The sequence below is a fragment of the Lonchura striata genome, chromosome 20, assembly GCF_050655825.1.
Source record: "Lonchura striata isolate lonStrDom1 chromosome 20, ASM5065582v1, whole genome shotgun sequence".
Taxonomy (NCBI): Eukaryota; Metazoa; Chordata; class Aves; order Passeriformes; family Estrildidae; genus Lonchura; species Lonchura striata.
The window spans coordinates 5,516,547-5,529,052 of record NC_140722.1 but is presented as its reverse complement, the minus strand read 5'-3'; the positions used below and the strand labels follow the sequence as shown (position 1 = coordinate 5,529,052).

General features: G+C 41.4%; 1 long non-coding RNA gene across 3 annotated transcripts in view; it reads right to left on the bottom strand.

The window, feature by feature from the left end:
• LOC146765711 (uncharacterized) overlaps positions 1-12,506 on the bottom strand; it is a 335,663-nt gene that overhangs the window by 200,475 nt on the left and 122,682 nt on the right. For all 3 annotated transcript variants that reach the window (XR_014949631.1, XR_014949630.1, XR_014949632.1), the window contains one exon: positions 1-12,506. This exon is cut by the window's left edge and continues 37,307 nt beyond it; it is cut by the window's right edge. This is a non-coding gene — a long non-coding RNA (uncharacterized LOC146765711).

The following is a 12,506-nucleotide window of genomic DNA, read 5'->3' as shown; positions in this document are numbered from 1 at the left end:
TGATCCCAGGCTCCTCCACAAGTATTACTCCCAAACCGTCTATATCTCTGTTGGTAAAACCCTTCACACCATGTTTTATCTTACTGCTAAAAATAAATCACTTGTAAATTGTTTTATAAATTATGTATAAGAAGAGACCTCATAGTCTAAGATGTGCTACCAGTGTATTCTACATGATAAAAAAAAAAAATTGTAAAAGGATCTCCAAGGGTGGAAGGGGGAAGGGAAGGGACCACTTTTATAAATAATATATTCAGTGGTCAAAGAAAGTTATCACCTTTTATGAAGTGTTTGGGATTCATTATGCATAAAAAGTACAGCACTGCTTCTAGTGTGCATGATATCAGGATGTGATTATTAAGCATTACAGCCACCAACTAAGTGATTATTGGTGTCATCATTTGTTTATCTAACCAAAACCTAGACTGCCACCTCTCATCAGTGGAAACAAACAGCTGATGTGTTTGACTAGTGCCAAAGGAACGCTGTCGATTATTCCCAGAGAGATGATGTCCCCATCATTGTGGGTTTCATTTGGTATTCATTGTAATAGCACAGATCCTAATGAATTCATTTGGTATTCATGTGGATGTCACATGTATTTCCAGAGATGTTCTGCTGTAATTTAGCATGGGTTAATGGACACCTCTGTTAAAGTGTTATTGAAAGTTTGACATTCAAATAACCCAGTTTAAAAATCAGACAAACCTAGATATTAAAGCTGAAGGGAGGATGGGGGGAGGGTACTGGAGTGAGAGCAAGACTGGAATGCCATGCTGAGACAGTAACCCTTGTCTGCCTGCTCCCAGCTAACCAAAAGCAGAGCTTTGGCTGTTTTCTGAGACTTTGGGACAGAGCTTTTTCCATGCCTGACCCAGATCTCCTGTCAGGGTTGGCCTGGCTGGTTCCTCACCTGCCAAACGCTGCCCCAGGGGAGGGAAGAGCCTTTGGGGGCACAAAAAAAAAACACAGGCAGGGTGTGACAACACTTCTGCGTGCTTTGACAGAGTAGGCTCAGGCCCAGCAAATCCACATGCATCACTAGGATCCAGGGGTGAATCCAGGGGGGAGGTTGAAATGAGCAGTGCTTTTATTTCCCACATTTTGAAACACTGAAGCTGATCCTTCTGCTTTGCAAATTCAGAGAACAGATGATAAGGATGGCTGGATGAACCTAGAAACTGGGAGCAAGTACAGTGTCTTGTGAATTAACCATGCTATGGAACAGTGCAATTCTCAGGGCACTTATCTCTGCGTTGCCAAAAATCTTGAGATGCCACAGAGAATCACATTATAAAGAAATAATATCCAGAGAGTCTTAAAAAAATGAACATTTTCTTTTCTTCTAGCAGTTTATTGCACAGGATTTTGACAATGAAGGAGCCAAGCCTTTCAGGTAGAGTGCCACAAGTGCTTTTAAGGGCTCATCAGACACTGAATTTATAATATTCAGGATATGCCAACAATGGAATAAATTATGAGAAACTGGCAGTTTAAAGGTTTTGCTCACATTCACTTGGGATGACCTGCATAGATAGCAAGCATTTGACCTAAGGGAAAGTTTGAATTTGTGAGGAATGAGACAAGCCCAGACCTGATAAAATCTCAGTACCACACCACACCACCACATGATAACCACACATGCGAGCCATATACAGTAATTGTTTATATTAAACACAGAGTCAGTGTACCACATGCTTGGGGAACATAATCATCACTTAAACATAATATCACATAAACTGCTATTTCCCCAACCATGAAATAAATTGTAAGCCACAGAATAAATTGATTTTTTTCCCTGCATTGTAGTAACACCACTTGGCTCCACCCCTGCTAATGCAGCCTCGTTGTTTCCACGACAAGTTGAGCATCTGGAATACTAGAAACCTAAGTACAATATCCATCCTGCAAAATACGTGAGCCTGTGGTAAACCCAGAGGTTTGAAATGCCACTTGTTGCTCAGCCTTCTGGCTTTTGTTGAGCACTTCCATTATACAACACTCACAGCAATGCAAACTTCATCCTATCATGGATTTTATATGCTCCTGCCTGCAGATTAAATTGCCAGCTATAACACAGCATGTGCTGTTTGTGGCCATTTTCCTAAATGCTACTTTGGGAACAAAATACACAGATGCCTAATGTAAACTAACCTCCTCCTGTTTTCCTGGTGAAGGCTGAAATTCAACCCTGTGCAGAGGTTCTCCACAAGCCTATTTATTAAATCCCACTGAAATGCCCCAAACTGGAGTTAATTAGGATTTAAGTGGCACATAACTTTATGAAGGTCCATTAAACAGCTTTGACCTTTATCTCTGTGACTGTATTTGCACATTTGTTCTTGTTTTTGTGCTAAAATACCTTGTTTTGTTTCCCACCAGGTGCCATCAGTATCTCTTTGAGAACATCAGGGCTGAAATCCTGACTCTAACAAGTCAGTGGCAAAATTCCCACTGACCACAGGAAGGGGGAGGCTTTTGCCTGGTCAGGTCAGGTACCTACCAGTACCTACTGAAGCTCTCAGATATGGAGGGGATGAGGTCTGGCTGGTTGCGAATTGCACAAACAACAAACTCCCTCACAGCTACATCCACAAAAAAAGGAATTATCTCTCCAAAAGAAAAGCAAGGTTAATAGGTAGGTTCTGAGAAAAGAATGAAGCTTTTCTCAGCAAAGCTGAGGTTTGCGTGAATTGGAGAGAACTTGCTTTGTGGCCAGCCCCAGACTGCCAAAGTTTCCCCAGGAAAAAATAAGGACTGTCAGAAACTTCATTAACTTCTACTCTTAATTGCAAAGGATACATTGCACATTAGGCAAGACCTTACTATTTGGGAATTTAATGCTAAATGTTGGCCTTTACCCCATTTCTGCTATATCTTGCTTTGTAAGAAGGAACTGTACAGCTTGATGTAGCAATAAATAATTTTCATAAGTCTTATTGCAATGCTGTGTGCCACTAATGGACAATTTGGTACTATTCTCAAGCAAGGGCAGCAGGCTGAATCACAAAGCAGCTGTTAGTGTTTCATTAGAAGCAAAAGTCCCTTCCCTACTTCATTTCAAACACCAGTCAGTTTTCTTTGATCATTTCTCATCTCTCACCAAACGATGGGGAGATCCAGCTCTTCCTTTCCAATAGTAATGGTCTCACAGTCCCCAGCCCTTATGAGGGGCTGTGTAATTGGGCATTGCTCTGTTGAGCTGTTTAATACAGCCACGGCTCCTGACCTCCAGCCAGCAGGAGGAAAGAAAAGCCCTTGCCCAGATTCATCTGGAGTGGCTGCACACCGGCTGAACCTCTCTCATCTGCATTTTTCCTTGAGATTAATGAGCAACAGGGAAGGTCCCTAAACTTAAATGAGCTGGACTAAAACTCTGAAATAAGCCTTTCCTATTAGAGATGTGTTGGAAAGAGGTTTTCAGGGAAAGTCTTTCTCTGGGAGCAATCATCACAAGGGAGGCAGCTGGTTCAGGAGCACAGCTGAGATGCTGTGGATGCAGGTTCCACATCCATTCCTGCTCTTCCTGCTTGGCACATGCCCTCTTTATCCCTGTACATCTCTGCTGGAGATTCCCATAGACACTGACTGTACTGTAATACTTCAAAATTCCAAAATTTAATGTTATCCTAATGTTTTACAGATCCTGAGGTAGTTGCAAAGACCTCAAGATGATGAAAATAAACCCCAAAAAAAAGTACAGCCTATTTTTTCTTGCCTTCACACCCTGAAAACTCAAGGGTAAAATCAAATCAACTTTTTCAGTGTAAATCTGAAGTGAAAAAGTTCTACTGTAGTTACATATTTCATTTCACAAAATCTAATTTCTGATTCCAAAAGCACAGGGTGTGGAAAACCCACAAACAAATAATTAAAAATTCTGCATAAAAGGTTTCTAATTTCCCTCATGAAATCAGAAACATCAAATGAATGAAAAGATTACTCTGGGAAAAAGGGGAGAAGAGGTTTATTATAAATATATTTGGTTTAGATATAGCTCATAAGAATTCTGCTATTATATTCAGTTCCAAAATAAAGAAATTCACTTCCACTGTTTGGAAGATGCAGCATGTTGTGGGTCTCTGATGAACTCTAGGTTGTAAGTCTGCATGAAAACTAGAATTCATGCTCAAAGTGCAATTCCAAAAACAAAAACAAGAAAGTGCATGACCAATGTTCTCTCAAATGATTTATCACTCATGCAAGCACTGTAGCTGTGTTTTAGAGCTAAATCTACACTCCTGTTATAGGTTTTACTTTTTAAAATACAAATAGCCAAGATCAGCTGAAGGAATACTGGCAGATTTTCTAAATTAACCAGATTAAAGCACCATCTCATCATCCCACAGTACACTGCACCAAGTTACCTTGTGCACGGCATCCCCAGGATGTTCAGAGAGAGGGGGAGATTATTGATGCAAACACAGCCCTGATCAGTGCCCCTGTCTGTGCTATATTTAGCACAAATGCAAGACCAGCTTAGATGGAGAGCAGATGCAAACAGAGATCAATGGAGACACAGTGACCTAGGACATGACAGGTATCACTGGCTGGGGGACAATTACAAATCACAGATGGGATGGGGCTGCTGAGGAACGCATCTCGAGCTGTTTATTTTCCAGAATCACTCTCATTACATGGTTATGACAAGGGAAGATGCCAGCAGCTCACATCCCTGGCAGCAGACAAAGAACTTAATGTTGCAACTCACTTTAAAAGTTTTTTGACTAATCACACAAAGCAAAAGCATACTGACAGTAGTTCTATCCAACCACTATAAGCACACGTACTTTTGGTTAAACCAATACTTGCTTATTTCAGGTATTACAATACCTGCTTGTAAGCCTTAAAATACAGTGCACAGAGCTCCATTATTAAGCTTAGAACTTCCTAATATCTCACTAGATATACTTTCCTGTAGCTTAGGGAGTTATTCTAGCCAAGTGTTAATATACTGACCATTATTATATTTGTCACTTTCTACTTCTTGTATAAGTTTTCCGCTGACAAATCTTATGGCTACTGCTTAGCTCTAATTGCAGTTCTGCTGTCTCTGAAGCCTGCCTTTTGCAACTTGTCCAAAACTTTCTGATTTTAAAGATTCCCACCAACAGGCTGCTCTGAATTGCAGGGAGCCACACCGAGCACCTACACGTGCCATCTTCCTGGGGGATTTAATGTGCTCCCAGACATACTGAGGGTATTGGACTGAAGGGCCAGTTTTAAGGATGGCACAAGATCATAAAAATCAGTTCAGCTGGGCAGCCCCTTACCACACCATCACCAGGCAGCAAAGTATTTTTTGTAGCAAGAGGAGAGATCTGCCATGGTCAACTTCATTCTCTCACAGGCACTACATGAGCAGAGCAGCCCCTCCCTTCCCCCCTCATCTAAAGAGTCTCAGCACCACCCTCATTTTTGCATCCTTTCTTCTTATCAGGGTTTTCACATCAGCTGGAGGCTTTTCTTACTGGGCAAAGTCTGAAACACAGCAATAAACTGCAGTGGCCAACAACACATCCCCCAACACTCTGTTCCAAGTCAACAATATATTTGAAGTTCTTAAAAATCTCTACACCCAGCTCTGTTATGAAATAACCCAGTGACAGTACTGGAAACATGATACACTAACTGGAAAAGGCACTTGGTTTGCAGAAATTAGATTAAATCAGATTTATAGGATGCATTGTCAGATGGGCTGTCTCACTTTCTGCTCTGGGGGCCTGCAGGGCTGTGTCCCACCCAGAGCATCCCACCTGAGCTGCCCTGCAGGGAACAGGGCTGCAGAGGGTGTGGTACAGCTGATTTAGGGAGCCAGCTGCACGTCTGTAAACTGAAGGGAGCTGATCTGTACCTATTTAAAAACAGATTACTGAGCTATAGTCCACAAACCATAATGAGACTTGGAACAAGTCAACTGCCATGCTTCTCTCAGTGTAGCTTATTTAGCCAGGAAATACAAGAGCTAAGCCATCTGAATTCATGTTCACATACTTAAAAACTTTGGAACAGTTCAGCCCCCAGCTTGTTTGATGCATGTTTTTGGCAGCAGCCCTCTTCCATCCCATTCATTTTAAATTTAGACCATGCACGTTAACCTTGTTTGATACCTTTGAAATAATTATATAAATAAGTATGCCTGTCTTTCTATGTCTCACATGCAAAAACATTCATTATTTTTGGTTCCCTTTGGGCCAGATCCAGAGGTCTTCAAATCAACAGGAGCTTTTCATTTATGTCCAAGGGCTTTGGATCAAGCCTTTAATTATTATTGCATTGCCCCTTTAAGATGCAAGACCCTCTCATTTCCCCTGCAGGTTTCTGCTAGCAACTCCAGGATCCAACACAAGGCTCTCTTAACACCTGATTAAATATTAATCCAGAGGTGGGGGACTCACTCTTTTATGATCCTTTCCCTAGAAGCTCCTATTAGTAAATCACAGTCCAGCACAAGAGGAAATGTGGCCATTCCATTATCCTCTGTTCAAGAAGGGGCATTAATTCTTAATAAACTGACCTGATTATAATAATACTCGAAGGATGCAAAACAAGGAATAGACAGGTTTACACCCATGTCTAAGATTAAACACATGTATGGTGCTGGGAGAAGAGCTGGGGAGGGAAAGGATGTAAAAGTAGAGGCAGAGAGAGGAGGGAGGGAGAGATGTAAACTGTAGCTTGAATTCTCGACACAGGAGACTGAAGTGACAGTGGGCTGATAAGTTTTCCTGTGCCTTATTCACAATGTTTCTAAAAGAAAAAAAAAATAAAATTGAGCTTTTGGCTTTTAAATTTGGAGCAGGGCAGCCCTCCTCCCAAGAAGTGACTACTGTCAGATACAGCATTTCAGACTCCAAGGGAGGCAGTTCTCAAAGATTTGAGATAAAACCCTGTATTATCCCCTCAAATGCTGGGTGATGTACACAGCTCTGCTAAAATACAAGGACCAAGTTCAAAAAGAGAGATGAGACTACTTCAGTATTCTTACAGCAGCGTTCCAAGCCTTTTGCTTGTTGCAGGCAATGATCCTGAGCAAGGGCCGTGCTGCAGGCCACACACTGCTTTGTTCTTGCTGCCAGCCTGGGCTGCTGTGAGAGCAGCCTCTTTCAAGTGCAATTTCCCATGGCTGCAAGCTATGCTGGAAGGTCTCTGGGGCAAGCCACTGCAACAATTTGTGGCACAGGAATCACTGCATCCTCTTCTGAGGTCTTGCAAAAGCCTATCTAAATACTGCTAAGCAACAGGGATTTGCATGAAGTGTGCCACATCCCAGAGGTCCCTTCACATCCCTGCCAAACTCAATGAAAACTTGTAAGACTCCACAAACACCTTTGTAGGATGCTGCTGAAGTACAGGACTCACAGCAACACTTATCAGCTGCTCCACAGGGACTATGAGAGCTTAAAGCACTCCTGAAGAGCCCCAGAGCACACTGCCAGCCAGGGTATAAATGCAGCTCACCTGCAGCCCCCCTGCTCCCTTCTTTTAGGGAAGGGAACAACCTCCCCACTTTGCTCTGGCAGTGTGACACTACTCATGGCATTATGTAGCTGGTAAAGGAGGTGGCTTGATGAAGAAAATGGCTTTATACCCATGCCTGTATTTCAGGCATGCTTGAAGGCATGGAAAGAGGAAATGTGAATCCAAACTTTTCCCCATCCAGTGCCAGATCCAGGCCAGTCCTCCTCTCGTGGTGGCCTTCCTTCCAAATCATTTCAATATGCAACAAGTTTGGATTTGAACGTGTTCTCATGCTTGGAAAATGATATATAGGCAGGGCCATCAATGAGAACAGCCCTCAGATGTTATCATAGAAGAGAGCCATTCCTCTGACATGAGTGGTAGTGATGGTCCTGGCTGATTAGAGCAGTTAAAACTTTATAGCACACCGTGGAGAGAGGCTGTTACAGCCTCCTAGGATGGACATGCAGCTTCTCACATGCAATTTCCACATTCAGCTGCTCCCAAGAGCATTATTATCTTTTTACTGTAGTGACCAAACCATGCAATTCCTCAAATCCTTTCCAAATGTTAATGAAATCAAATAAACCATCATACACTTCAGGGAATTGTACAGAAATAGCAAGCATTTAAGAGGAACCAAACACTGGCAAACCTCTCTGGAATCAACTCTTTAAATATGGGAAAGGCAAGATCCTCTTCTTATAGGGGGAAAGCCTGAGGCTGTTTTAAATTTTGGAAGAAATTTTGATAGGTATGTCAAAGAGATCAATTATAATGCAAGGATATTTGAAGCCTTTGATGCCTAGTCATTATCTAGACGTACCAGACCTAAATTCAGAGTTTAAGCCAGAGGTTCTCAGTGTTCCCACTGAAGCTTTAGCAACGGCTGTGGTTTAACTGGGCAGGCAGTGGAACACCCCACAGCTGCTCACTCCCTCACTCCCAGCGGGATGGAGGAGAAAATCCAAAAAAATAAGGTGGGGTGAGATAAAGACAGTTTAATAGGACAGGAAAGGAAGGAAAAATAATACTAGAATGACAAAAGAATATACAAAAGAAGTGATGCACGGTGCAATTGCTCGCCACTCCCCAGCTGGTCCCTGAGCAGTGGCCACCTCTCCCTGTTTATAGATTAACCACAAAATCCTGGCCTGGACAGCCTTTGGTCAGCTGTCCCAACAGTGTCCCCTCCCAGCTTCTTGTGCCCCCCATCCCCTCGCTGGCAGAGCAGCGTGAGAAGCTGAAAAGTTCTTGAGTTTGTACAAGCACAACTCGGCAACACCTCAGCACCAAACACTTCTCATCCCAAATCCAAACCCCAGCACTCTGCCAGCTGCTGGGAAGAAAATACCTCCCTCAGCTGAAACTAAGACAACACCATAGATACACAAATTAAAATATAAATAGAGCCTCCTGGTCACCAAATGCACTAAAGTGAGAAACCTAAAAAGCTCTAGGGTAAACATTGAGTATATTACTTAATTTCAAGGCATCTGTAATATTGAAAAATGCCTGTTGTTTAAATTATAAAATCATAAAATGACAGTTTTAAAACCTGTGATTTTATTTTTTTCTATTATTTTTATTTGTAGCTGGAATAACTAGTATGTGTAGGATCCTTTCATGGTCTTGTTGGGTATCTCTAGAAAATATACTGCAATTTAAAGTCAAAGCTGAAGTGAAGGAACAAAGGAAGTAGCAGGAACAAGATTATATTTGATATATAAATGCAGGACCTCACTTGCCAGCCACCAAAGCACTCTTGTTTCTCAGGATGCTCAGTTCACACCAAAGCTGAACCATTTCAGAGCTTCAGCTGCTCTGTGGAACAGTGGCAGCAATGTGATTGCAGCAGATCCATTTGAGCCCAGTTTGGAGACTGGTGAAAAAGGCATTGGCTCCCATTATTTCAGCTGAACTGGGTTTAAACTCTCAAACTGCAGTCCTTTTCCAGTGCTCTGCAGACTTATCCATCTGCTTTCCTGAGGGAAGATACACAGCCAAAAAAAAAAAAAAATACCAGAACAACCATGGGCCTTGAACAATCACCATGAAAAAAAGGCTGATTTTTTTTTTTCTATTTTTAAGTTTTTCCCCATACTGGGGCCAGTCACCATCTGTAATTCTTGCTGGCTAAAACAATGCAGTTTTGAGGTACTGAGGGACCTGCTGTAAGCAGCACAGAAAAAGATGCTGTGAGCTACCTGAGCAAGGCCCCAAACCCAGTAAAGTCACCACAATTTAGCTCTGAAGGCATGTCCTCATTCATTTCAGTGGACTCTGTCAGAGCCTGTGAAAGCACCATGGAGGTCTCTGCAGCCCACCCCACTCTTGCACCACTCTTGGTTAGAAAAAGCAGTTTGATGGTGCCTGTTGCCCTGTTCTGGGTAGTTTTATGTAAATTAAGTGATCCTTTTAAAAGGTCACTTCTATTACACCACCAGCACCACGACTATTGCTGGATTCCACATCTGAAGGATTAAAATAGAGGCTACTGCTGTTCTGCACTGAGCTTTCCTGTTCCTCATCTCACAGTCTATTCAAGGTCTCATAAATAGCACTGGAAGGATTCCACTGAAATTACAAATACAAATAAACACAGATTTTGCTCCGCTCCAAAAAGATAACTCATCTATCACCAGCACTCCACACTCACAGAGAGGGAAACCTGGGAACACACCACACCTGGGTTCAGTGGAGGACTAGTGCCCTCTTTTGATGTCAGTTTTACCCAAAGACTAATTAGGATTTTGTTTTATTGCTGTACCTGCAAGACATTTTTCATTTCTCCATATGCTACACTTGGAATAACAATAATTAACACCTGAGTTTGTTTTACCTGACAGGACCAGGAAAATTGCTAAACATTTGAGATAATACAGCACTAAAGTATTTGTAAATCAGCTTCAAAGCCATTAAGGTATGGCAACTCTGACAGGTGCAGAGCTGCTAATGGCTTTGTCTGAAAAATTACAGAATCCATGGGGAGTTTTGCCTTCAGTAACAAGGGGCTGAAGCCACCAGGGATGAATGGCACTCACTTGGTATCAGGCATGGACAACACCTGAGCTCTGGAAGGAAGTAAAAGAGCAAATGGAGCCAAGAGATTCACATTCTGCACGTGCCTGAGAAGTCACACAAGCTCCCAAGCTAAGCCTTGAACAACTTGCAACACATTTCACATAAACCCCAAGAGCCTGGATTACTTTGTACTGTAATGTGCACTGGGAACCAAATTCAACTTCCAGTTGAAGTGCCTGCCTGTTATCAGCATTGATATGATTGCCTGTTATGTCCTTAGTGAGGGCTCAGACCTGGTTATGCAAAAGGCAAAATCTTCTTGATTCATGTAAAACTGCCCCTTCTGCTGTACTTTGGTGGTTGTGAAATAATTTGCAGAAGGATGAACTAAAACTTTACAATGTATTACAAATTTATGTTTCCCTGTAGTCTGAAGGATGTTCTCAACAGACTTTTCAGTAAGTGATTTTGGAAAAAGACAATTTTATAAAAAATATTACTAAAAAAGTTCCCAACTAAACAAAAAAAAAAACAAAACACATTAAAAAGAAAGCCATGCTTAAAACACAACAACTTCACATCTCTGTTATCTGGCAGTGAACTTAGAAATCTACTAAGATTTCTTCTGCCAGCAGAGTTTCATACCAATATTAATGGTCTGAAAATCTTATTATTAATAATACACTGGTAGAGCTGAAGGTACCAGGATCTGCCATTTTATTATGTTTACTTGTGCTAAAACTAAACACTAACTCAGGACAATCCTGAAAACATGAAAAGACAATGTCAAGTGACATGACTGGACTCAAAGCAAAATAAAAATTGGAGATGTGAAAATTCAAGCTTTAGCTATACAAATACGAATTGTTTAAATATATAGGCCTTTTTTTGCCTTCTGTATAGCAAGATACAGTGCATCACATTCAGTAGGCTGCAGACTATTTAGTAAATGTATTAAATAAACTGCCCATGGTAATATATTTGCTTGATTCCAGCCATATTTATATACCATGGACTTGCTTTGTTCACCAACCTTTCACTGGTGAAAAAAAAGAAGAAATGCTTTTAAAAGGGAATGAGAAGAGTTAATCAGAGCCATAATATTCTCTGCTTCTTTCCTGATCACGTAAACAGTGACCAAAAATAGAGCAAGCGCGTTAGCATCACTCGTGTCTTCTTGCTAATTGGTGTGTTTTAGATGCAGATGTTCTTCACTTCCAGAAGCTGATTTTTTTTGTGTTTTGAGGAGTACTAAATATGCTGGTTTGGCACTTCTGAACCCAGTGAAACTTTGAATTGCTGTACTGAAATAAGTATCAAACACCAATAAGGAACAGTGGGTTTGCTTTCCATCATCTCTTACTGCGGGGATCTCAACTTTGCCAAATTTTAAACACCAGTGTGAGATATCAGAAACTGAGATAAGCACATTGGAAACCTGTCTACTTGTAACACAAATCAGCAAACCAAGATTCCTCTTCCACCCCATGAAAAGCAGTGTTTTAAAAACTGATAATCAAAAGTATGTTGGATCTAAGAGCCACAACCTGCTCACAGCAAGTGACAAGGGACAGCTGTGGCCGATTTTGAAAGGTTTGTTTCCACAAGGCACCTCCATGATCAGACACTTATCTCACCTCTCTGAAACTTTAATCTATGTAGTTGCAATGCTTCCAGTATTTCCAGCCAGAGCTGGCAGAGTTTAAGTCAGGTGTTTTAGCATACTATATACAAACACCGATGAATCAAATGGAAACCTGTGAACATCTTGGTCTAGCAAGAGATGAACTGAGAGCCAAGCAAGCCACACTTTCATCCAATTCAGTTTTTTTACATTAGTCTGAAATTTAAAGACATCACTGCAATATAATTATATTGTGATAGAGAATAAACCCCTTCCTTTTCTGCTAGGCATTTTATGCACTAACACAGACTCACACTTCTGCCTGTCAGGAGCACGCTCCAAGTGACTTAAAACAGACCTTAAAAGTGTGGACACAGCTACTTAAATATGTAAATTA